The sequence below is a fragment of the Vespa crabro genome, chromosome 1 (genome assembly GCF_910589235.1).
Source record: "Vespa crabro chromosome 1, iyVesCrab1.2, whole genome shotgun sequence".
Classification (NCBI taxonomy): Eukaryota; Metazoa; Arthropoda; class Insecta; order Hymenoptera; family Vespidae; genus Vespa; species Vespa crabro.
The window spans coordinates 3,570,001-3,597,500 of NC_060955.1; the positions used below are offsets into that span (position 1 = coordinate 3,570,001).

Consider the following 27,500-nt stretch of genomic DNA (forward strand, 5'->3'; position numbering starts at 1 on the left):
TCTCTCTCTCTCTCTCTCTCTCTCTCTCTCTCTCTCTCTCTCTCTCTCTCTTTCTTTCTCTCCCTATCTCTTACTTTTACTCTTTCTTTCTTCCTTTCGTTTTCACTCCCTTTCATCTCTACGTTTTCTTCATTCAGAAAAGAGAAAGTGCGAGGAAGTGAAGTAGAAATAATCGTATCTTCCTTTGGTTACTACTACTACTACTACTACTACTACTACTACTACTACACTACTACTACTACTACTATTACTACTACTAACATCATAGACCTGTTCGTTCTCGAATCGATATAAAATTTTTGAATAAACTATTACAAGAGATTTATTTGGGGGGAAAAATAAAAAAAAAAAAAGAAAAGAAGAAGAAGTTCATTATCTACAAATTTTCAAAAAGGATGTATATATCTTCGTATATTTATAATCGTATATTTTTTGTTTTTTTTTTTTTAGAGATATAACGATTATAATATTTTTACGTAAGAAACTAATACTTACTAATACTTGTGAATTTTATCGAAAAAAAATCATACGAAATGTTATATAGATAACTGCACATATATAAAATAATACTTCTTCGGTTCAAATACCATAAATACATAAAAAAAAAAAAAAAATACATGAAAAAAAAGAAGAAAAAAAAAAGAAGAAGAAAAACGTCATTGATAATTTTCTATTCTTAGAAATTTTACTTATTCCTGATGTCAAACCAATATTCATTTTTCATGCATAATTACAATAATAACGAGCGATAAAAGAAGAACTTCACGAGAAAACGTATCGCAATTGGTTCGGAAAGAAAATGTGAAAAAAAAAAAAATAAAAAAACAATTAAAAAAAAAAAAAAAAAAGAAAAAAAAAGCAACAACAAAAAAATGTTGAAAATCCAAGATTCATCTTCGAGAGAGAGAAAGAGAATTGCTGCCCACTCCCTTCCTGATCTTCCCCCCTACAATAATGTTCCCTTTCCCGGCATTCCCTTCCCACACCGAACACCCTCCGCTTAAACCTCATTGTGGGATAGTTGCTCGAAACGATTACTCAAAACAACGGTGAGTGTTTACGAGAGCAATTAACAATTCGAAGAATCGACTCGCGAAGGCCACTCGAAATCGACTGGACCACTGGTCGCCAGTAAACGAAAGCAAAGGAATGCAATCTTTTTTTCGTGGTAAGAGGAGGAAGAGTGTGGGAAGAAGAGATGAAGGGCTGGAGGGAGGGAGGGAGGGTCTGTTCCTCTGTACTGTTCTCATTCGTTGAAAGACGTTGCGAGAAGCAGAGAGAGAGAGAGAGAGAGAGAGAGAGACAGAGAAAGAGAGAAGGCGAAACGAGTTCCAAGAAGAAAGACAAAGGCTCGATAATGAGACTTTGAAATGAGAGAGAGAGAGAGAGAGAGAGAGAGAAAAGGGTTCAGCCTCGTGCAAAAAAAAAAGATAACAAAAAAAAAAAGCAGAAATAAAGGAAAAGAAAAACCCAAATGCACCACTAACGCTTACTAATTTGACTTCGTGCGTTTTTTTCGGGTTCACGAAAAACAGAAACAGGAAAAAGAAAAGAAAGAAAAAACGGAAAAAAAAAAATAAATTAAAAAAGAAAAAATAGAAGGACCGCTTTGGAATGCATCTAATTTGAAATATCACGGTGCAACAAAATGGATTGTCTCTCTTAGATCGGCGGTCGAAACGATAAGCGTGTGGACTTCAATCGATTAGGCTAAAAACGATAGATTACCTATTTCATTTTTCCTTCTTCCTTCGAGGATGAGCAAGCAGAATAGTTCGAATGTCAAACCACTTGTGGCTCTCGCTCAATTCGTTCCAAGATTAATGACCTATCCTCTTTCTCCTTCTATCTTTATTTCTTTCTTTATTTCTCCGTCGGCAGAAGTAAAGAAAAGGAAAGAGAGAAAAGAGAGAGAGAGAGAGAGAGAGAGAGGGAGAGAGAAAGTATACATACCTATGCATATATAAAAGAAATCGCCATCGAGACGCTGAAGCAAATGGAATTCGTATACCGCAACGATTATTATTTATCGAATATAGATCTCTAACCGGTAGGGGAGACCGATCGTAGTTCTAGATCACGCTCGATCACGATACATCTTATCTTGATCGTATATCAAATATCTCGATCTTATCTCGGTCATTAAATACTTCAATCGAATTTCTCTCTCTCTCTCTCTCTCTCTCTCTCTCTCTCTCTCTCTCTCTCTTTCTCTCTCTCTTTCTCACTCATTCTGTCTGTCTTTGTGTAAAGATTTTGAAACGATTAAAATTAAGGTTAACTTGGGTGACTACGAGAGGAGGACATAGAAAGGACCATGACAGAGAAAAAAAGACAGAGAGAGAAAGAGAGAGAAAGAGAGATTGAAAGATCAAGAGATAGAGAAAGAGAGGAAGAGAGGGGGGGGGAGGGTGGCGGTGTCTCGGCTTACGTAAATGATATGAATATTCATGACGCGAATTGAAAGTCTTGGAATTCGGTGATTACGCGGAAGGATCGGGTCCAACGTTAATTTCCACAGTCCTCCTTCCGTTCTACTACTATCTACTACTATCTACCTATCTACAACCAACAAACCTCTTGGTGCTTTTCTGGTAAAGGGATAGACAACCGTAAAATCCCCTCTCTTTCCACCTCACCCCACTTCTAACCCCACCCTCTTCCTCCTTACCTCTGTCCTCCCTCGTTTCGTACCAAACTGATCGTTACGAAATAAGGTAGCCTTCTACAACGTAAACGGATTTTCTTACAACGAAAATATCAATGTTAAGTCATCGAAGAGAGACAGAGGAAGAGAGAGAGAGAGAGAGAGAGAGAGAGAGAGAGAGAGAGAAAGATAGACAGAGAAAGAAATAGATCGAATGATTCTCGATCGTGTATAATTAATTCCTTCGGAATTTCGTATCAATGTGCTTAAAATAACGACGATGTGTGGGAACGAAGACGATCCTGTTTATAGATAGATAGACTTTAAAGAGAACGGAATAGATAGAGTGATAGAGATAGATACGGGAAGACAGACAGATAGACAGAGAGAGAGAGAGAGAGAGAGAGAGAGAGATTCCGAGTTAGAAAAAGAAAGATAAAGTTAGAAAGAAAGAGATACAGTGTTAGAAAGAAAAAGATAGATAGAGAGAGACAGAGCAAGAGAAAGAGAGAGAGAGACATAGAGAGTTAAAAAGAAACAGATGAAGTTAGATAGAGAAAGATGGAGAGAGTTAGAAAGAGAAAGATAGAAAGAGTTAGGAAAAGAGAGAGAAAGAAAGAGAGAGAGAGAGAGAGAGAGAGAGAGAGAGAGAGAGAGATAAAGAACTAGGAAGTTAAAAAGGGAGAGCGAGAGAAAAAGAGAGAGAGAGAGAGAGAAAGAAAGAAAGAGATAAAGAACTAGGAAGTTAAAAAGGGAGAGCGAGAGAAAGAGAGAGAGAGAGAGAGAGAGAGAGAAAGAGAGAAAGAGAGAATAATACCCGTGTACGTTTATAAGTACGTACTTACAAGAGTCGATGTACCTAGCGATTAGTACTCGGTCAAAAAACGTTTCACACTTAATCGCCGAGTCGAGTCACGTACGCGATACCCACGTCGTTGGAATTCTCTGTTAGAGTCACCGTCAAAATACGAAACCGGCTGCCCGGAATTCCTCGCTCTCTCTCTCTCTCTCTCTCTCTCTCTCATTCCTTTCTTTCTCGTACCTTACTTCTGAACTTTTCGACTTTTCTCTTCTGGAATGTTTTCTCTTGAAAATGGATTTCATCTTTACTTGGATGTTTCTCGGCTAACAAGCGAAGTACTGTAAAGGACGGGACAAGACGGGATGGGACAGGACAGGACAGGACAGAACAGAATAGGACAGGACAAGACAGAATAGGACAGGACAAGACAGAACAGTATAGGACAGGATAGGACAAGAAAGGAAAGGAAAAAACAGGACCGGGGTCTATGCTCAGATAATATCTTTTTAATAACTACCATTCCAACGTGAGAAAACTCAGATAAGATACGATGATTATGAATATATAGGGAGAGAACGTATTATAGAAGCAGATGTATGATCTATGCATTTAGTTAGAGCGAGAAGTAAGATGGAAGTATGATGGAAGACTATTTAAAAGTCGATCGTAATTTTATTATTATTATTTTTGTTATTATTATTATTATCATTATCATCATCATCGTCATCATCATTATTAATGTATAGGTATGTGGATATATATTTTCTCTCTCTCTCCTTCTCTTTATCTCTCTCGATATTATTTAAAATATTCAATATTCAATATTCAATTTACTTATAATTTCAATAAAGTTACTAAAATTACTATAATTATCTATAAAATTAATAATTATATATATATATGTGTGTGTGTGTGTGTGTGTGTGTGTGTGTGTGTGTGTGTGTGTGGTGTATATTTATCCCTAAAATAAAAATATTCAATCGAAAACGAAAGAAAGAGTAAAGAAAAAAAGGACGAAAAGATATATATATATATATATATATATATATATATAAGTAACTATTGATCAAGGATCGCAAAATCACACAAAAAATTAATCAATAACATCGACGTTAATTTGATAATAAAATGACACTTAAAAAAAAAAAAGAAAAAGGGCGACTCGTTTAACAAGAAAATGTTAAACATTGCTCAAAAATCGTGGGATAAATCATCTTTCTCTCTCTCTCTCTCTCTATCTATCTATCTATCTGTATCTCTATCTCTTTCTCATATTTCTCTTTTCAACGTGCATGCACATTTAATGATATATAAAATGTCGAGAAAATAACAACGTGAGAAGTCGTTAAACAACGGAATGACTGGACACTGAATCATTCTTAGAGTAAAATCAATGGCGGAGAACTTTCGGCTACGGAAAACATTATAGCAGTTAGGATGACCTTGCCTGTTGGATTAGTGTCGCGACTTATAATCGTTTTAACACGTGCACGCTTTATTCTCTCTTAGCTTCCGTATATACTTATTTATAAATGTATCTATGTCATAGATATATGTTTGTACGTATTAGTGTATGTCTATATGTACGTGTAACATGTACGTGTATTTATGTGCGCGTGTTTCGTTCGAGTGCATCTAAAAGAATATCGCATCGTACACAAAGCATGAAGAAGAGGACAAGTAAAAAGATGCGTGATAAATCCAAGAAAAAACTAAATGACTACCGAAGGGAACATTCCAACGGCTTCCATTATCTTCTATCTCAGATAAAAATGTGTATATGTTAGGGGTTTTAGATAAGGAAAAAGATAAGATTTCGATAATCTTTCTATTTCTTTCTCTCATATTTTCTTAACTGACTCATACATGTGTATATATATATGTATACTCATACACACACACACACACACATACCTATATATGCACAAATTTCATGGACGAGCATGACGGACTCATCTACTGATTTCATTCTCTTTTTCTGTCTCTCTCTTTTTCTCTCTTACACACACTCTGTCTTTCCTTCTGTGTGTTTGTGTGTATATGTGTGTATGTATGTATGTATATGTATATGTGCCTGTCTCTCTCTTTATCTCTTGGAAATCGTCCTTCTAATTTTATCGAGCCGACAGAAATACGTTCGCATTTGCGTCGGCTCAACGCATAGATAAACACGTTAATAAAACGCAGTTAAGCTATCTGATTAAAGGAATTCGATCGATTGATCGATCTGCAATTACGATTCATTATTTTATAATAGTATATTATCTAAAGAGAGGAAAAAAAAAAAATATATATATATATATATATATGAAAAGAAAAAAGACCAGATTTTTATAAATCCACGATAGCAACGTTTATTTCGAGTCTATTTTCAGATATTCAATTCTCTCTTGTTATCGATGCAAATTAAATCCACGAATTTAATTAAAATCTTCTATAAACCACTATTCGAGAAATACGATGAGAGTTTGGGTAAATAATTTTCTTAGACGACGCTCTCTCTCTCTCTCTCTCTCTCTTCGTACCCGTAGAACGTTATTAAAATGAATTTTCTATCTTTATCTATCTATCTCTATTTCTCTATTTCTCTATTTCTCTCTCTCTCTCTCTCTCTCTCTCTCTCTCTCTTCATCACCCTTGGCATAATTTCCAGTGCAAACTTCTAAGCCTATAGAGCGAGAGAGAGAAAGAAAGAAAGAGAGAGAGAGAGAGAGAGAGAGAGAAAGAAGAAAGAACATAGTCATCGTTTTATTTGCATGAATCAAGTGTAATAGAAGTTCGTTCGAATACGAGAACCTACGTAAGTTTCTATTTAAAAAAAAAAAAAAAAAAAAAAAAAAAAAAAAAAAAAGAGAAGTATATATACATTTATATAACCAAATAATAATTAACAAATAAATAATGAAATAAAACTGATTAAATTGAATCGAAATTAAAAAAAAAAAAAAAAAGAAAAAAAAAAAGAAAAAAAAGGGGAAAAAAATTTATAACTATCTATGTACGTTTATACGAATACGATATACTGTTATTACTATTATATACCTACGAAAATATTTTCGAGTATACAATTTGTTGTATCGTTGGAAAAAGAATTTGTGTGTGTGTGTGTGTGAAAAAGAGAGATAGCAAACATTTACAGCAGGTCGTGCGCTTGAAAATTGATTAGCCCATTCACACTTTTCATTCTATCTTTCTCTTCCTCGTATACTTCCTCCCCCGACCCTCGTAATCACACATACGTATATATATATATATATATATATATATATATATATATATATGTATATATATATATATGTATATATATACATACGTGTCTTTCCGCCTAACACACAATGACGACACGACATTTTGACTCCGGACATATGCTTTACACGTCACAGTTGCTAAGCCATCGTTTCGTTCTGTTGAACCAATCGTTCGCGTCGATCAGAAGTACATTATTTTCTATCTATTTTCTTCTTTGTATGTTTCTTTTTGTTTTTGTATGTTCTTTTTTTTTTTTTTGTTCACTTTTTTAATCAGATCATGTAAATATATTATTATTTAATAAGAAAAATTGATATAAATAGTTTATATAAAAAAAGAAGAAAAAAAGAAAAAAAAAATTATCTAAATTTGTATATCACAAAAATTATAAGATATTTTTGGAATGACTGTAATTAAATAATAATATAAATATATAAAATATATTAGAAAATAATTAATATCTTTTTAATATAAAAGACAAAAATAATAAAAAATTTATACATGCATATGTATGATATATTTTTAAAAATAAATACATTCTGATTTGCTTTCAATTAAACTGTATAAAAATATAAATATTGATATATCAATATTTCTATCAATTTGTATCTATATATATAAAATAATATTTCTATAAATATTCCGATTTTGTACATCTATACTTATCCTCCCAATAAATCTTTCGTTCCAATCTTATAATACATAAAGTCTCTATATTAATAAATAAATATCTAAATAAACGTATAGCCGTTGTTACTTTATAAAGAAAAAAAAAAAAAAGAACAAAAAAAAAATGGGGATAGAATCCATCGATATGAAAATAATCGTGCACTCATCCAAAAAAAAATATCAAAACGTCGATACAGAAAAATCGTTATGAAAAAGAAGAAAAAAAAAGAAAAAAGAATAGAAAAAAAAATGATTAAAGGAAAATGCGAATGAAGGAAGAATTTTAATTTTTATTTAAACAAACTTTCGATTGAAATTTCAAAAAAAGAACGGGAGAAAAAAAAAACAAAAAATAAATAAATAAATAAATAAGAAAGAAAAACAAAAAAGTTGCACGCCTAAAGAAAGTAATCTCGTAAAATAAAAATCGATTGGGATTCTCGATTCTCGGGAGTCTCAATCGTGCACGAGCCAAATAAGTAGTCTCGTAGGATTCCTGATTATCCGATCTGGTATGAACACTAACGGTAGAATAAACAAACCTAAGTCACGAGTTAAGAACACGATAACGGAAGAAACGAAAAAGACAGAGATAGAGAGAAGGATAGATAGAGAGGGAGAGAGAAAAAAAGAGATTGAAAGAAAGCATCAGACGAACGATAACGACTGCATCGCGATTTAAACTTATCGGACTTTATTTCTCTCTCTCTCTCTTTTTTCTTTTTCGATCTCGAATCACACTTTATTACAAGATCAATCGTGCGGATGGACAGAATTCCATTGTTTGAAATCGATACGATGAAATCATCCTCTGACTAATAATAGGTCGTATGTATTTTACTTGAAATTGAATTGTTATATATATATATATATATCTAAGTATCTACATATGTATAAATCCTCAATAAATTTTTTATTAAGGTATGATTCCATCGTACATATATTTCATGTCATATATTATTTCATGCATACATACGTAATATGTATGTATGTAATTAAAATTGTTTCTTTTTTTATTTTATTTTATTTTTTTTTTTTTTTTATTTTTTTCAAGTACGTATGAATTTGTCGATGACGAATGACATGATCATACGTACACTTCAAACAAACATATAAAGTGCATATAAAGTGAAATAAATTTTCTTTCTTTCTTTGTTTTTCTTTTTTTTTTTTTAAGTATAAAAAAGTCCGATGATTAAATTAATGTAATCCCACGTTAAATATCTATTACTTCTTTAAATAAATATACACGAATTAAAATAAATTTTATCTATAACACTTACACGGAATAAATGATAAATTTAATTATACCATATTCAGTTTCAATCAATTTCAAATACCATAATTCCATAATTAATCGAACATAATACCTATAATATATATATATATATATATATATATATATATATATATATATAATATAAATAAACATAGTCCATGAATTGAATGGCAATTTCAATGAACGAATTCTATGCTCGTTATAATTATCTCCGCGCTATGACGGTTTCTACGGTGTATATATATGTATATGATGAATTTCTACGAAATAACATTGTAGATGTCAGTTACAATGGTTATTTAATTAATATTAAAGACGTTAGCGTTTGCACTTATATACTAACGCTGCTAACGGTCTGTCCAACATTAATGCTAAAACACATTAACACCAAAAGCGAATCCAAAGGTGACGTAGAAACTCAGTGGACGAGGGACAAGAGGAGGATTAGGATGAGGAGGAGGAGGAGGAAAAAAGAGGAAAAAGAAGAAGAGGAAGATGAAGTGGCTAAGAAGAAAAGAGAGGGATGGAGAAGGGAGGGAGGTGGGAGGTCGCAGGTCTCCATCGTTCGGGTGAAAATTAAAGGACAAACGACGACGGTGTGGTGGTTGTGGGTAAACGTAGGGGCTTGGAAAGAAGAGTAAGGAGTGGGGAGGGGGTAGTATGAGGGGAAAGGTTAGAAGGGGTTGGAAAGGGGAATGATGAGAGGTGAGGGGATACGGGAAATACACTGGCTAACGGTGCGTTATGAATACGGACATTTACATGGGAGAGACAGAAGAGAGCCATAACGAAACTCTGCGTATCCATCTTACGGTTAAGCTTCGCATTTCCATGACCACTCGTTGGAATATAGAACAGTAAGGTAGGTAAAACGAGGTAAAGTGAGAGAGAGAGAGAGAGAGAGAGAGAGAGAGAGAGACAGAGAAAATAGAAAGAAAGAAAGAAAGAGAAACAAACAGAAGTTGAGTTTAATGCGAAGAACTCCAGGAACGAGCAACTCACGCTCGGTTGCCGTTTTGCGTTCTAAAGAATAGGAACGATATTCATGGGGGGAATATATACTACTTTTGCGCAAAAATAATCTTAAAAAAAAGAAAGAAAGAAAGAAAGAGAGAAAAAGAACTAATGAGAGAGAGAGAGAGAGAGAGAATTCTTTCGGAAGATTTGAAAAACGGCGAAAGCGATACTCTTTAAAGCGGACGAATTAAAAATGAACGCCGTGGAACTTAATTGGATGCTGGATGGGAAATTCTGTACTATGTGGTAATAACGAGCTGGGGATAATAAAAAAGGGGGGGGGGGAAGGAGGAGGAGGAAAAAAAGAGAGAAAAGGAGAGAGAGAGAGAGAAAAAAAATAGAGAAAATAAAAATGAAAAAGAAAGAAAATAGAGAGAGGAAGGGAAGAGAGAGAGAGAGAGAGAGAGAGAGAGAGAGAGAGAGAGAGAGAGAGAGGGAAATAGATTTGTTAACAAAGTACCAACGAGCAGAAAAAGAATGGACAAGGAAGGAGGAGGAAAAGGAAGACGTACAAAAAAAAATATATATATATATATAATATAATAAGTACGTACATATAATATTCGTAACCAAAGGGGAAGGGGAAAGGAACGGGGAAAGGAACGAGGAAAGATAGAGAGAGAGAGAGAGAGAGAGAGAGAGAGAGAAAAGGAAGCAGTTATGGCGCCGGTTTTAAAATTGTCGATAAAAAAAAAGAAAAAAAGAAACGAAGAACGAGATAAGCGAATGAAACGAGAGCATTGTACTTATTACTTTGTATTTATAAATTCGTTCCTTTGCAGCTAGGAAAATTTGCCATGAGAACATTTTTCAATTGGTAAATTTTATTTCTTTTCCTTCGAAATTCTTCGTTCGATCGTTCTTAGGCGTGGAATTGAGGAGATTTAAAAAAAAAAAAAAAAAAAAAAAAAAAAAAAGGAAAAATAAAAATAAAAAATAAAAGAAATTTTTTTTTTAGTAAGAAAAAAGAGATGAAAAAAATAATTAAATACAAAAAAAAAAAAAAGAAAAGAAAAGAAAAGAAAATGGCTGACGAGTGTTACGTGAGACAAACAGAGAGACAGAGAAAGAAAAAGAGAAAGCAAAAAAAGGAAGATACATAGATAGATAGATAGATAGATAGATAGATAGATAGATAGAAAAAGAGAGAGAAAGAGGGAGAGAGAGAGAATGTTCTAATATACGATATTGGAAGATGACGCGAGCGGCACCTTTGAGCCGAAAGCGGTCAAGAGATCGTGACTCGAGGTCGAAAAATAAAAGAGAACAACCGACGCCCCATTCTCCCTCCGAGAACCGTTCGAAAGATCGGGTGAGAAAGAAAAAGAAAGAGAGAGAGAGAGAGAGACAGAATGCGAAGGAGGAAGATGGTAGAACGTAACCGGCTTCCCATTCGTTCCTCTAAACTCGCAACGTGCCGCAACACGCACATAATCATCAGATACATACGACGATGCGATCTTTTAACGTCGTCGATCATTTCGTTGGAATTTCAAGGTTCGTTTCAAGGTTAAAAATTAACGTTTAATCGATAGATACCCGTTAAACGAAGGAAACAAAAATAAATAAATAAATAAACAAATAAATAAATAAATAAAGAGAGAGAGAGAGAGAAAATAAGGGGATATAGAGGGAGGACGAGGACGAGGAAGTGAAAACATAGAGAGAGAAAAATTCACATTTCTAAATGGCAAAAGGAATTATATCTTCGAAATTATTACATATCAATAATTTTTTTCTTTTCTTTCTTTTTTTTCTTTTTTTTTCTCTATAAATTCGTGATATTTAAATGTCATCGTCATAATATTAATAAACGTTAGTTAGTTATTTAATTATTTAGAGACATTCCATAGGGAGGATTTCCAAAGGCAAAGCCCGGTTCGAAAGAATTCCTTAGCGTATCGTTCAACTCCGAAAACTCGTTTCGCCGACTAACTATACTACTACCTATTACTTACTACTACCACTATTATAAAGCTACACAACTAATACCAATATTACTTACTTACTTACTTACTTACTTACTTACTTACTTGTGTCTCTACCTTCGTAATAACCAACAAGCAAGAATATCAAACTCCGTAGAGAATCGTGAGATAAGATTTACGTGTCACAGTGTTGACGCCTCGCGGTTCTGTAGTATCACGTTCGAACCGGATTTCGTATAAAAATGTCGGCCGCGGGGCACGCGATCGAAAAGGGGAGTGAGTACGACGATGAGTGGAGGTGAAAGAGGAGCAGAAAAAGAAGGAAGAGAAGGAGAAGGAGGAGGAGGAGGGGAGGAGCAGCAGTAGCAAGACTAAGAACGATCATATTCCAAGAATTATCGAAAAGCTTCGAGGAAAAAAAAAAAAGAAGAAAAGTAAAGGGAGAAAAAAAAAAAAAACAAAAATGGACGTTCGAGCAACGGAAAAAGATTTCAAATTTTTCTTTTCTTTTCTTTTCTACGAACGCGTACGAATCCCATCTTAAACCGGATCGAATGTCGGCACTTTTCCACGAGAAAAAGAAAAAGACAAAGAGAGAAAGAGAGAAAGAGAGAGAGAGAGAGAGAGAGAGAGAGAGAGACCGTTACAAGTTTTACGAAGAAAAACTCTCGAACGTTTTGAAGGACAAATCGAGAAGGAAGATATGTCTTTCTTTCTCTCTCTCTCTCTCTCTCTCTCTCTCTCTCTCTCTCTCTCTCTTTCATTCCCGAGCTCGTCTTACCGGCGATCCTCCTCCCCCTTGCTACTGGCACTGGCACCAATGTCACTACCCCACTACCGTCACCATCATCATAATCATAATCATCATCATAATCATTATCATCATCATCATCATCATCATCATCATAACCGAAAAATGTCCACTTTAACGGGTTCGTTTCGCTAAGACGATACACATCGAAGATTAAGGTTTTACCTGTCACGCGTTTCTACGTTCCTCGCTAATTCTCGTCTCACTCCTTGGTAGCCGAACGTCCCTCCGGTTGAAAAGGTTGAACATTATCCCTCGAGGTAACACGTAGAAAATCTTATCCTATATATATATATATATATATATATATAAATATATAAATATATATTTGACGTTATATATTCTCACGTTTTTCTTTCTTTCTTTTTTTCTTTCTTCTTCAACACTTTTTAACACTTCTTTTATCATAACACATGAGCGCGGAGGAGCGGGAGAAGGGGTCCTCCATCCAATGCTACGTAACTGGAGAAAAAAGCTATGCTTTTTCCTTCTGTATTTCAACAGGGAGGGGGGATAATGAATAAAAAACGATATCTCTTTCAATTCGCACTGTTATATTCCTTTTGAGAAAATGACGAGTACGATGACGACGACGACGATGACGACGACGACGACGACGACGACGACGACGACGACGCGTACCGAGAAACGCGTACTTACATACGTATACGAACGAACATAAGCGCGAGCGAATTCAATGAGCTACGATTGATGGAAGTGATCTCAAATTTTGGAATGATTAATGGCGATAGTACGAAAAAAAGAAAAAAAAAAGAAAAAAAAAGAAAAAAAAAACGAAGAAGAAGAATAATAACAAATAAAATGATAAAAGGAAAGAAAACAACGGACGAAGATTTGAGATAATTATTTACGATGATATACGCGTAAAAAGTAATGAAAACTTTCAATCGAAACTACGTAAGAACGTACGTACGTACCGTACGTATCGTACGTACGAAAGGAATCGACCGACCAACAACCGGCGGCACACACAATCCCGGAGGGAGGAAAAATAAAAAGAAATGATAAAGGAGACGCACCAGAAAAAAAAATTAAAAGAAGAATGAGAAGAGATGGAGGAGAAAAAAAAATGAAAATAGCTCTCTTGGTTCCTCTTTCACGTGATAGCACAGTAACACACGCGCGCGCGTCCTCCCTCTCGGAGCAACGATCGTACGGTGAACTGACCCCAGACCGTGACTCACGGCACCGTAGAGAGTCGCAGCCGCTCGTTCGACTGACGAGCGCGCACGAATACGATCGAACTTAACCGAGGTACGTCGACGTATTACGAACAGGACCGAATAGGCACGAAGTCGCACGAGAACGTTCGATCGGGCGTGCGCGGTCTGGACTGTGCTTATCCGGCGCACACCACGTTGCCTTGGTGCTCTCGCTCGGCTTCGAGGGGGTGTCGCGTGACCACCGAGTAGCGAAACACTATACCGTCTGGCACGAAGGCCTCTATAGACCGACACCGGGAACGACACAGGAGGGGAGAGGAGGAGAGGAGCTGGGTGGAGAAGGCAGGAGGAGGAGGAGGAGTAAAACCTCGTCCTTTTTTTCACCTCGCGCTCTCTTGATCGTGAGATTTGCCGTAGGTCCAAATGGCCTGGAGAAACAATGGCGCTTGGACGCGAGTCGCTTCGTAAAAACGAATCTTTCATCTTTCTCTTTCTCTCTCTCTCTCTCTCTCTCTCTCTCTCTCCATCTGTCTATCTTTCTCTCTTTCACACGCAGAAAGAGAGAGAGAGAGAGAGAGAGAGAGAGAGAGAGATTTAGTTGGGTTTCAACGCGAAATTTGTGCCCTCCTTGGGATCGATTCTCTTTTATACTCCTATCGGATTTACTCCGTGGAGCCTTTTATTCGTATATCCCCGAAGAACGTTTATCCTTCTATATCTCGAAATCTTCCTTACCTTCTTCTCCTCCTCCTCCTCCTCCTCCTCCTCCTCCTCCTCTTCCTCCTCCTCTACCTCTTCCTCTCGTAGGACAAATTTACGAAAAGATAAAGAAATATCAAAAAAAAAAAAAAAAAAAAAAGAAAAAAAAAGAAAAAGAAAAAAAGAAAAATAAAAGAAAAAGAAGAAGATATTAAAAAACAAATGAATAAATAAAAAGAAAAATAGCCAAAGCGGAGCGGGGATAAATGAGTGGGAGGGGAGTAGGGATTCGTGTTTGGGAAGGAAATAAGAAATAAATATGCGACGTACGCAATTACGTACCTAGAGCGTGGCAAATTGTAAAAAGTGAGAACAGTAGGTAGGGTAAATGAATAACATGCTAATATTAGAAAAGGGACGCCTTTTAATAGAACAACGAGCGTTCCAGATCGACGATTACCTGCTACGTCGGTGGATTTCATAACGAGCGGTGTACGCTTACATTAGAGCGTAGCAAGCAAAGGTTTCTGGAACGGGTGGCAGGGTCGCGAGAGCCTTCACCGACGGGGGAGTTCAACGACGCAACGAGTTTCACCGGAGAGAAAACCGCACACGTTGTTTCTTCCTGATGATCGCTCGGCGAAGACGTTAAAGCGTTCTCACGCATTTTTATCGTGTTCCAGGGAAAGCTGAAAGACGTTTAAAAAAGACGAATATTTTCTGCTTCGCCTAGTGGGACTAGTGTAAAGCGTGGGTGTTTGCTCGTCGCTCCGACGCGACCCAATTCTTTTCTCTCTTCCTTTCCTTTTTTCTTCGTTTCTTTTTTTTTCGTTTCTTTCGATTTTTTTTTTTTTTTTTTTTTTTTTTTTTTAATTTTTCTTTTTCTTTTTAGACGTACAAGAGTACCGAATGGTAGATAGATAAAGAAAGAAAAGAAAAGCAAAAAAGAAACGGTCAAAAGAGGAACGGTAAAGATATTAAAGAAATAAATATCATTTCGCGATTACATTTAATATAAAGGATAACATTGTACTCGTTCGGTACAGATATTCGAAAGTATCGATGAATGGATCGAATCGAAACGAATCGATCGATCCATCGATACTTTCGAATATCTATATCGAACGAGTACATCGAGATACATCCAACGGTCGATAATTTCGAATATCTATATCGAACGAGTATCGATTGATCGATCGATCGATCGATCGATCAACGAATCGATCTGTCTATCTCGAGTTATATGAGATATTCTGACATAACGGTTAAAGGCGACATGAAACTTGGTACCGTCAAACCTGTGACGCTTCGTTGCGTCCGAAAAAAAAAAAGAGAGAGAAAAAAAAAGAAAAAAAAAAAAAAAAAAGAAAATATGACGCGCACAATCCGCGAACTATGACAGCGTTAGCAGATATTACCAGGCACTATGTGAAAGTTTGAACCGGCTCTTGAACGGTACGAACAACCTCCGTGTATATATATATATATGTGTGTGTGTGTGTGTGTGTGTGTGTATACACACGCGCATATCTACATGCATAGATAGATATACCTACATACAGATGAACATGAACGTGCACCCACCGCGGCGCAACGAAAAACCATATAGAAAATCCACATTCCGTGCATGCTTCCCGACGTTGTCGGAGTACCTCTGCTTATTAAGCGGCTTCTCTCGCGATAAACTATTCTCGTTAAACGACGTGAATAGTATTCGAAAATTTGCGAGAATGCGTTTCGAGATAAAGAGAACGTTGATCTTCCTTCCTTAGAACTACGTTCCATCTTGGATCTATAAGATCTCTTAATAATAATTTATTATTCTAATTGATAAATCAATGATCTTATATATACATATAGATATATATATGTATATATATATATATATACATATATATATATATATATATATATATATATATATCATTGAAGTGACGATATTATTCTTCCACAGAATTATTAAATCACGTATGACGTGACACTTTGTTGACGTATACGTGCCTTAACCTCTTGTCGATTCGCAAGAATTTCTCTCAGGTGGGGAGGGGGGGGAGCATATATCAGTATGGAAAATGATTTGATCTTCTTGATCTTGATAATTCTTACTGGACATTGGCTAAGAAAATGCGGCGGATGAAAGAAGAAAAGAAGATAAAAAAAAAAAATTCGAATCTAACGATAAAAAATTGATCGATGATAAAATAAAGAAAAAAAGAAAAAAAGGAAAGAAAAATAACGATATCAACGTCGATTAATTTCGTTTATACGGTAAGATGAATGATAATGAAAGATCGATGAATAAGAAGAAAAAAAAAGAAATCCACGAATAAAACGAAGAAAAAACAAAAAAATAGAAAAGAAGAATAAAAATAAAAATTAAATCAAGAATTGAACGAAAACGACGAATCGACGAAAGTACGGGAAAATAAAAGAGAAAAAGCAAAAAAAAAAAAAAAAGAACGAGAAAGAAAAGAATAATAAAAATAAAAATTAAATCAAAAATTGAATGAAAACGACGACGGATCTCGACGAAAGGAAAGAAAAATGAAAAAAAAAAAAAAAAAAAAAAAGAAGGAAAGAAAGAAAAAGAAAAAAGAATGAAAAAACAAAACAAAAAAAAAAGAAAAGAAAAGAATAACAAAAATAAAAGTTAAATCAAAAATTGAATGAAAACGGCGAATCGACCGGAAAAAAAGGGAAAATGAGAATAGAAAAAGAGTAAGGCAAAAATAAAAATAAAAAAGAGAGGAAAAGAATAAAAAAAAAAAAAAAAGAAAAAAGAAGAAAAAAAGAAGAAGAAAAAAGAAAAATTAAATCAAAACTTAATTTTTGATTTTTATTAATCGAAAATAAATAAATTTTATTAATAAAATAAAGAAAAAAAATAAATATAATAATAACAATAACAATAACAATAACAACAACAACAATAATAATAATAATAATAATAATAATAATAATAATAATAATAATAATAATAGAAAAACAAATAAAATTAAAAAGAATGAAATAAAAAAGAATATATCTTAGAAGATATGGCTCAACGACATTTTGATGGTGTGCGTGTAAAAGTTAAACCGTGATATGATACCACGTTCACGCGTTAACCGAGGAAGAATATCACCTTTCGCCGAGCTTTTCTTCCTCGAAAGTTGTATATACAACGAGACGCTCAGTGCACGTAAAATACGCATACACGTAATGATACGTATATACGTATATAGATGACTACGTATTAAAGGTATATGCATTTAATGCAAGTAAGCGCATTCAGGTGCCCGTCATTCCTGGCGGGAAATTCAAACCGAGACAACCAATCTGTACGCGGAAGAAGGTATAGAATCGGTACGTCAGGAGCACGACGAAGAACTCATTGGTTTTCGACGCGTATCGAAGCGTGTTGCTGTATTAATCTTATTATTCGATCCTTTTTATCTCTATCCTCTTTCTTTTTCTTTTTCTTTCTTATTTTTTTTTTTTTGTTTCTTTTCTTTTCTTTTTTCCTTCATCTCTTCTTTTCGTTTCTCTTCCCTATTATCTTATAAATTTTCTTTGCTTTTAATTATTATCGTTAACTATTTTCTTTTATTTTTTGTTTGTCTTTTTTTTTTTTTTTTTACTTTTTATTCTTTTACATTTCTCTCTCTCTTTCTGTTCTTTTGTTTTATGTATGTATATCATCGGATTAATAAAGTTATGGCGAGAGTATTTCGACTAATTATACCGAGACTAAAACGACACGAATGACAAATTTAATTGGATATCTCGGCCGATGATCTGCGACTACCACGTAGAACTTTTATATTTCTCTTTTTCTTCATTCTCTCTTTCTCTCTCTCTCTCTCTCTCTCTCTCTCTCTCTCCCTCTCTCTCTTTTTCCTTTCGCGAACCTACCTGCTTCATATCGTCATTATTTATATCCGTATACAAATCGTTTCGAATAGAGATTTCAGATTTTATCGTCCTCCATATTTAGACTTTGATCTTTTCTTTTTTTTCCTTTTTTTTTTTCTTTTTTTCTTTCTTTTTCTGGCAACATCCGTGTCACACCCCTTTATTTGAAATAATAAAAATCGGATAAAATCTTATCGATCCCAAGAACGATACTTGATTGTTATTTTTAAAAATAAACCACAATTTATTTTATCGTTTTAAATACGAAGAAAATGATAAAATAATTGAGATATTTGAGAGAGAGAAAAAAAAAAAAAAAAAAAGAACGAAAACAATTAAAAAATCATCTTACATTTTTTTTTGTTTGTTTGTTTGTTTTTTTTTCTTTTTTTTTTTTTTTTTTTTTTTAATTGAGAAACATAATTAATCACAATTACTTCGAAATAATTAGAGAGAAATATTTTAATGATTCTCATTTATAATGTTAATCCTTTTTTACGAACACGAATCTCTTTGTTCTCTATCGTTATGAAATAAAACGAATCGATTATTCAACGTTCCGAGGAGAAACATTCTCGTTTATTTTAAAGAGAAGTTTCCACGTTCTCGATTCGCGTCAGCTTATCCACGATATTTGATCGTTGTTAATTTTCTAACTCTAATCTTTTTGTTCTCATCAAGCGAACGACGACGCCTAGTTGTCGTTGTTCTTGAGGAATGCGCTTCGCCAATCGTATTATCGGGACATCCGTTTCGGTCGTTGTACTTGATAGGCCAGGATAAACCCACGCCACCCACGCTTTCTCGACGAGCAACCTTGTCTTCGTCGTAAGTATATATGTATTTATGTACGTGTGTGTATGCGTGTGTGTGTGGACGTGTATGGACGTGTGTTCTCTATCGCACGTTCTCTTGAAAATTATTCGATGCAATGCTTCAAAAATTCTACTATCTTTTCTATGTGGTAATATCGTCTCAATTCGAATAGTGTCAAATGGATCAAACTTGTGTTCGACGAATTTAGGCTAATGTTCAATTATTCGGTACAATTATTCTACTAAAAACTGTAAGTGACAGATGTATATAATTTAATATGCAATAATAAAGAGCATTTAGGTATTTAAATTATCGATTTTAATCTATCATTTTAATTCGAAATACGAACGAATTAATTTTTACGTTAACGCGTAAATTTTTCTTAAATGAATGAATTATTAAATCTTCCTTTTGAAAAGTAAAAATTGATTGATTTTTATCAGGAAAAAAAAAGAAAAAATAAGAAAAAAAAAAAAAAAATAAAAAAAAGAAAAAGAAAAAGAGAAAGTTACATTTTCACAATTTAATCACGTTCTATGAAACACTATTGTGATAAACGTTGATAAATTCTACAAGTGAAAATTAAAACTTGATTGGTGCAATCATTTTTTTTTTTTTTTAAATTCAATAAATAACATTAAAAACAATAAAAATGAATGTTTCATCATAACGCGTAAGAAGGAATTATAAAAAGGATCATCAATGACCCCTAAAGGAGACTTCTTATAATCAAGGATAATAATGACATAATAAAATCGACAATATTCTCAACGAATAAACATCAATTACATGAACTTGACTAATTATTATCAATTTTATTTTACTTTTAAATAATACATAAACTTTAATAATTAGACTTATTTTATAATTATATATTAAAAAAAAAAAAAAACAGTTTTAACGAAATATAAATATGTATCGTTAAATATCAAATTGATATACAGCATACATACATACATACATACATACATACATACATCATACATACAACATATACACATACATACATAATATATATATATATATATATATATATATATATGTATGTATATAGATAGATAAATAGATAGATAGACATTGGAGATGAGAAAGAGAAAGAAGAGAATTCTCTCATGGCTCGTGAATAAGATAGGAGAAAAGAAAAAACAAGAAAAAGAAAAAAAGAAAGAAAGAAGAGAAAAAGTCGGCCGAGTCGATCCGATTCGATCCGATCCGATCGAAATCGAGATCGAGACCGTTCGAGCTCGTGCACGTTCGAACACGTACGGATGAAAGAAATCCGCTCGTGGATGAGTGGAGGTTGGTTCCGTGAAAGAGAAAGGAGTGTGAAAGAGATAGAGAAAGAGAGGTGTAGATAGATAAAGAGAGAAAGACAGACAGAGAGGGTGGGAGGGAGGGAGAGAGAGAGAGAGAGAGAAAGAGAGGGGAGGAGCTCAAGGGATAGGTAAGAGACATACATACGGTCGTTGGCCGCATCGGACAAGGCTGCTGGCAAGGAGAACCAGGGCTGTAGCTCGCAAATAAAACAGGCGGGTAGTAGTATCGGGCTCAAGAAGTGATCGCAATAACGGAATGTCCGCCTTCGGCTTTTAAAAACATATGCAGTCAAGACACACTTTCGATTTTTACCGTACTCACTCCTCAGCTCACATTTTCGTTTTTTTTTTTTTTTTTTTTTTTTTTTTTTTTTTTTTCATTCGTCTTATATTTGTCCTTACTTTGACGATTACTTTCTTTCTTTCTTTTTCTTGTTTATTTTTAATTCCTTACTTTTATACTTTTGTTACCACTTGTACCTTCCTCTTTTTTCCCTTTCCCTTTTTCTTTTCTTTCTTATCTTCCTTGTTTCTTTTTTTTTCCTTGTCTTTTTCATTAACGTCGTCGTGTCAAATATGAAAAAGTATGATCGATAAGTATGATCGATAAGATCGTTTATTGGAGATGGTCCAGTTTCAATCTCGTACGAAGTGTCACTTTATACAGGGACCATTTTTAAATCTCTAATTTCACACACGCACGCACACAAACACACAGACATATGCATACGCTAGCGCGCAGGACACTTTCGTTACCTCTCGTTTTACTGCACAACTTATATCGATAGTCCGCGGTTTTTATTTTTTTTCTATTATTATTATTATTATTAATGTTATGTCAAAAATGAAAGGATAATCGATAAATGTGATGGATAATGTATTCGTTCGAACTATTGAAATCTATATTTAATTTCGAACCAAACGATACTTTACGTTAACTATTTTTATATCTCCTATTTCGCGTGTCGAGGATATTTTCGTTCTCGTTGTTTTATTTACAAATTGTCGATAGTTCGTTTTTCGTTTCATTAATGTTACATCAAATATGAATGATCTCATTGAAATTTGATAAATGTAATGGATGATCAAGATTTTAATGAATTTCTGATCGAAGTGTCAACTTTTACAAAAACTCTTTTCTAAATCTCTTATATCGTATATACATATATATATATATATATATAAATATATGTGCGACATTTTCGTTCTGATCGTTTTTACTATCAAACTTATCGATAGTTCGGTCTATTTCATTAATGTTATGTCAAAAATGAAAGGATGATCGATAAATGTGATGGATAAGATCTTTGATCGGAACTATTCGTACCTCTATGCTCAACTTTAATCGAAGTGTCACTTTACGCAAAATTCATTTCTAAAATCTTCTAATTTCACATATCCAGGATACTTTCGCGTTCTCATAGTTTCATTACAATTTATCGAGATGGTTCGGTCTTTCTTTCTTTCTTTCTTTCTTTTTTCTTTTTTTCTTTTTTATAACGTTACGTGAAAAATGAACGAAAAACGAATAGATAATATATGACGGGTTAGGTGAATGAGATCTTACTCGATATTTGATTGAAGTGTCACTTTTTACATAAAGTATTTCTAAAAAAAAAAGTATCTCTAATGCATGCTTTTGGACAGGACATCGTCGATTTTTACTTTTTTTTTCTTCTTTTCTTTTTTTCTCTTTTTTTTTTTTTTTTTTTTTTTTTTTTTTTTTTTTTTTTTTTTACCTTAAAATATGATAACAACGTTTAATAAATATGATCGATGTTTCATTAATGTTATTCCTCGATTTATCATCAGGTAAATGATGTTTGTTAAAATTTAGTAAGTTTTTATTTAATAATTAATAATAAATAGAGTTCATATATAAATAATTAATGTCCGATCATCGTGAACATAGTCGATTATTGTTATTAACATTATTTATATTAATTAAAAGGATTTTTCTTATTAATACGTTGTACGTGTCTCTTATAAAATATTCATTATTATCGTGTCAATCGATCATCGTATTTCAAATAACGTACATCAAATTATCTTTTTATTCATAATGTCAAATAGAAAAGCTACGAGAGATATTCGATTATTGTCTCTTTCAATGGAGAAGAAATTCTAATGACGAAAGAAATTAAATTTACGATAAACTATGCCGTAAATAAGAACGATTAACGGAGTAACGCGAATGAAACATGTATAAAACTCGTATATACAACATACGTGCTTTTATTTCAAAATAGAGTACAAAGAGAGAGAGAGAGAGAGAGAGAGAGAGAGAGAGAGACAGAGAGAGAGAGAGAGAGAGAGAGAGAGAGAAAGAGAGAGAGAAACAGACAAACGGACAGATAGAAAGAGGTAGACAGATAGACAGACAGACAGATAGATAGAGAGAGAGAGAAAGAGAGGGGGGGAAAGAGAACACGTCCATTGTAAAAATCTCGAACTGCTTTTCGATCTTACGTTCTTTCTACGTAACCGTAAGGGCACAGGCTCGATCGCGTTAAACAATGCAATTCTACGATATCTACCACATAGGAAAGGACTCCGTTGGAAAAAGAGTTGCTCGCATGGAATGCGAATAAGTATCGTGCTGACAGTATCGAGGATCTCTCTTCTTTCTCTCTCCCTCTCTCTCTCTCTCTCTCTCTCTCTCTCTCTCTCTCTCTCTTTCTTTCTTTCTCATTCTCTCGGTATACCTATTTTTCTTTGTCGCATAACTTCGTCGTCGTCGTCGTCGTCGTCGTCATCGTCGTTAGGATAAGCAATTTCTTGGTATTATAGTCATAGAACGACGTCCATTATCGATCGATTATTACTACTTCATTATCGTGACATTATATATTACATTAGATATTTATTTATATGTCATTCAGTTTTTAAGACAAAGTGGAAAATTTTTGTGTTACGCGTGCGCAAAATAGATAGATAGAGAGAGAGAGAGAGAGAGAGAGAGACAGAGAGAGAAAGAAAAAGAGAGAGAGAGAGAGAGAGAGAATAAAAGTATCCGGTTTATTAATCAAATGTGGGCGTTTCATAGAACGTCCTCAAACCGTCAACGAATCGTTTAAGAAACTCCGACAAAAAATTTCGCATCCGTTTGACGTCTCTCTCTCTCTCTCTCTCTCTCTCTCTCTCTCTCTCTTTCTCTTTCTCTATCTCTTTCTAAACGCTCGAATTAATATAAGTTTCGCTCGATTATTGTTAACACTAATCGCGAGCGCTTTCGTTTCGACCGAAAAATTGGATAAATTCTTTTGGTAGCGAACACACAGATAGGTAGTTTCCCTATCAAATCCCTCCTTCCCTTCATCCCTCTTCTTCCTCCTCCACCGTCATCTCTTCCCAAATCACTTCGTTTCTCTCTCTCTCTCTCTCTCTCTCTCTCTCTCTCTCTCTCTCTCTCTCTTTCTCTCTTTCTCCTTGAATTTAAATTGAAATTAACTTTCTACCAGGCGTTAAAAAACTTTCCTCCCTTTCTATCCTTTTCTAATCACGATCACGATAGAAAAAGAGAAAGAGAGAGAAATATATATATATATATATATATATATATATATATAGAGAGAGAGAGAGAGAGAGAGAGAAACAAGGCTTTTTCGGTGGTCTCTAATTAACTTTACTTCAGAGTATTTAACTCGCAGGATGGGAAAACAAGAAAAAGAAAGAAAATGAAAAGAGAGAGAGAGAGAGAAAGAGAAAAAAATGAACAAACGAAGAAACAAAAAATGAAAGGAACAAACAAATAAAATGAAAAAGAAAATAATCGTTAGTATCGTTTCGACTACAATCGAAGATCGTGCAAAAAAAAGTTTCAAGAGTGTGAGATAGTAAGAGAGGGAGAAAGAGGGAGAAGGAGGGAGAGAGAGAGAGAGAGAGAGAGAGAGAGAGAGAGAGAGAGAGAGAGACAGAAAGAGAAAGAAAGAGAAAGAAAGAGAAAGAAAGAGTTTTCTTATGGAAAAGCTCCTTCTCTTAATATTCCATGGAATAAGAGAATGGGGATCGGTCGATGAAACTTTCAAGTTTCAAAGTTGGAAACATTAGTGGGCATTACAGCCCTGAGAGTGGAAGCTCCCCGATAGTAGCCGTTTTACCATATAATTCTCTGTCTCGGAATTCTCTTCTCGGTCCTAGGAACGCGAGTGTATCCTCTGGCACCGAAGTATCAGTATAAAGGAACGTCCCAAGGACAAAAGGATATTTCGCGTAGCTGTGTTGGCCATAGTAGTAGAGACGAATAAGTAACTACGAACGATGCTTGTCATGGTAGATAGGTAGCTAGGTAGTTAGGTAGCTAAGTAGGTTGGTAAGGTAGGTAGTCAGCTAGATAGGTAGGTAGGTAGGTAGGTAGGTACGTAGGTAGGTACGTAGGCAGATAGCAATGGTGGTGGTGATGGTGATGATGATGGTGATGGTGATAGTGGTTGTGATGGCGATGGTGGTTGTAATGATGACGTGGTAGTAGTATAGTAACAACTACAGTATATACATTCAAGAAAAGTCTTCTCTTCTACTTCCACCGAGCGAAAAGTCAACGTGAAATCGTGAACAAAAAGCGACTGGGACAAAGGGCTCCAAAGAGAAAGAGAAAGAAAGTGAGAGGAAGAGAGAGAGAGAGAGAGAGAGAGAGAGAGAGAGAGAGAGAGAGATGGAGGGATAGATAGACGAGGAAGAATGAGAAGGGGAAAAGAGAGAAAGAGAAAACAAAAGCGGTGCAGTAAATAAAAGGGCTGTGAAAGCGATCGGTCGTTAATACTCGTTGCTGATTTCGGCCCTTCGAAGGGCTCGCCTTTCGTGGCACGCCTTTTGCGGCTCCATCCAAATGCTCGATAGATCTCTCTCTCTCTCTCCTCTCTCTCTCACAGGCACACACACACGTATACACATTTCCTCGTATTTTTCTTCTCCCTTTTCTTTTTCTTCTTATCCCTCTTCCTGCTTTCTTTTTAAGCTTTCGCAACATAGAATTGAGGATCGTTTCTATGAGACGAACGTTTCGATCGAAACGTTCACATAGTTCGAACGCGGACACAGGATAGTTCCGGTCGACCGAACTATTCGACGTGGACCGAATTATTCGGTCGAGCATCGGCTCGGGCACGAACATTGTAGAGGTAGAACTTGGTATCCGATCGTCCATTCTAATCGTGCGTTACCTTTTAACGGAGAATCCGTTATTAAACAACCTGGTCACTCTCTGCGGATTCGGTTTCACTCCGACCGATCGTTTGACTTTCGATCGAAGAATCTTTTATCAACGGATAAAAATTTTACGATCTATTTCATTTTAACGACCTTGGAAATTCTTTAAACGACACCCTTATCGTTAATATCCGATTTTTATCATTTTCTTTTCTTTTCTTTCCATTTTCTTTCTCTTTTAAACACACATTATCATGGTTACGATATATATCATATACTACTGCCCATAAATATCAATTTCAAACTCTATCTTACTCGACGAAAATAAATCTATTAGCTAATAGTAAATATATATATATATATATATATATATATATATATATATATATACCCCAAGAATATTTCGTATATTGGTTAATGTTTTTACAAGAAAAAAAAGTGCCACCTAAGTAAACACACGATTCGTATAAGATGGTTTCCTTGTTCGTTAAAAAAAAAAAAAGAAAAAAAAAAAATAATAATAATAATAAAAAGGGAATATCTTCGACAACGACGAAATTAATTTAATTCGAGTTATTAACGAAACAACGTTAACAGAAATTCGAAGATCGTCGGTCGTTGATGGAAGGGGCGAAAAGGAATGGAGTGGTGACGAGGGGGAAGGAAAGGGAACAAATTACCTGTTTCGTCGCGTCAACGTTTGTCTCGCCTTTCAAGCAACTAATTCGCCTATCGTAGATGAGTATATTAGTTAAGGCTTCCTTTGGTCTCGTGGCAAAGTTCGTTCGAGCTTGACTTCCGACGATAGAAGCATCCGAAACTAAAGGTACCGGGTGAACGGAGGCGGAGTAAACACGTCGACCGACCCAGAAGCAAACCGGAGTCGAGTCGAGTCGAGTCGAGTCGAGTCGACTCGAATCGAATCGAGTCGATTTGAGTCGAATCGAGTTGAGTCGAGTCGAGTTGAGTTGAATCGAGTCGATTGACCTAGAAACGTCAAAACAATCCTGTCGAAGTAACAGCGGGTGTTACCACCCTCACTCTCGCATCGAAAATTCCCTTCTCTTCTACACCTTCTTTCTTATAATATGATACGTATCTAACCAGTACGTATTCTATATGCGTCTAACGAAAAAGAAAATAAAAAACAAAGAAAAAATAATGATAAAAAGGAAGAAAAGAAGAGCCAAACAGAAAAAAAAAAAGAAAAAGAAAAATACTTTCCTCAGATTTCTTCGTACCGTCGTAAGTTCTTCAGTGAGAGTATTATGGGGAAAATTTTTTCGTTCGAATCGTATATGAGAGTTCTATGTACCAAATAGGATTGAAAGCATACATTTTTAAGATTGTAGTTTTAGAATTTGCAAAGGAGAAAGAGAATAAGATATAAAGTAAGTAAAGAAATTTTTAACAAAAATGTCTTGAAAAATGATCATTGATTTTTCAAATCGTCTAAAAACTTTTGATACACCATGTATAAAATCATATACAAATATATATATATATATATATATATATATATATATATATATATATACATATATTATAAAGACAGAGAGAGAGAGAGAGAGAGAGAGAGAGAGAAAATAAAAAGAAATGAATATGTATTATAATAATAATGAATAATTAATAATTAATAATACATGAGTTACGAGCAAAACGATTAAAAAGAGATATTTTCTCGTTCAATAATCGATATCCCTAGATATATTTTTTGTCTCATTTTAATCGACGTCTCGTGAAAAGCTTGGAGATTAATCTTCTACCCTGTTACGTGATATTTCTTTCGTTATTATAAACGAACGACACGCACGCGTTCGCGCGGAAACGCATGCTTGATCGAGAAAAGTTCGACGTCACGATTACACGCGAAAATGGATGAAAAGTGTGTTGGTACACGTTAGAAAAGAGGAAGAGGTTTGAATAGAAAAAAAAAGAGAGAAAAAAAAAAGGAAAGAAAAAATATACATACACACACATACATACATACATGCATATTCTTACTCGTCGGTGTACGATGTAAATTAATAAATTAATTACA

The 27,500-nt window shown here is 34.5% G+C and overlaps 1 protein-coding gene across 3 annotated transcripts in view; it reads right to left on the minus strand.

Annotated features, from left to right (window-relative positions):
* LOC124427057 (plexin-A4) overlaps window positions 1–27,500 on the minus strand; it is a 355,148-nt gene that overhangs the window by 287,885 nt on the left and 39,763 nt on the right. Inside the window, exons 1-2 of one of the 3 annotated variants that reach the window (XM_046969522.1) lie at window positions 12,751–13,658; window positions 12,568–12,684 (exon numbers count right to left, since the gene is read on the minus strand). The exons of 1 other annotated variant lie outside the window; for it this stretch is intronic. The gene's annotated coding sequence lies outside the window, so the exon portion shown is untranslated. Of the gene's footprint in view, window positions 1–12,567; window positions 13,659–27,500 lie in introns of those variants that run through there. One more of the 3 variants, XM_046969512.1, reaches the window with a different exon arrangement.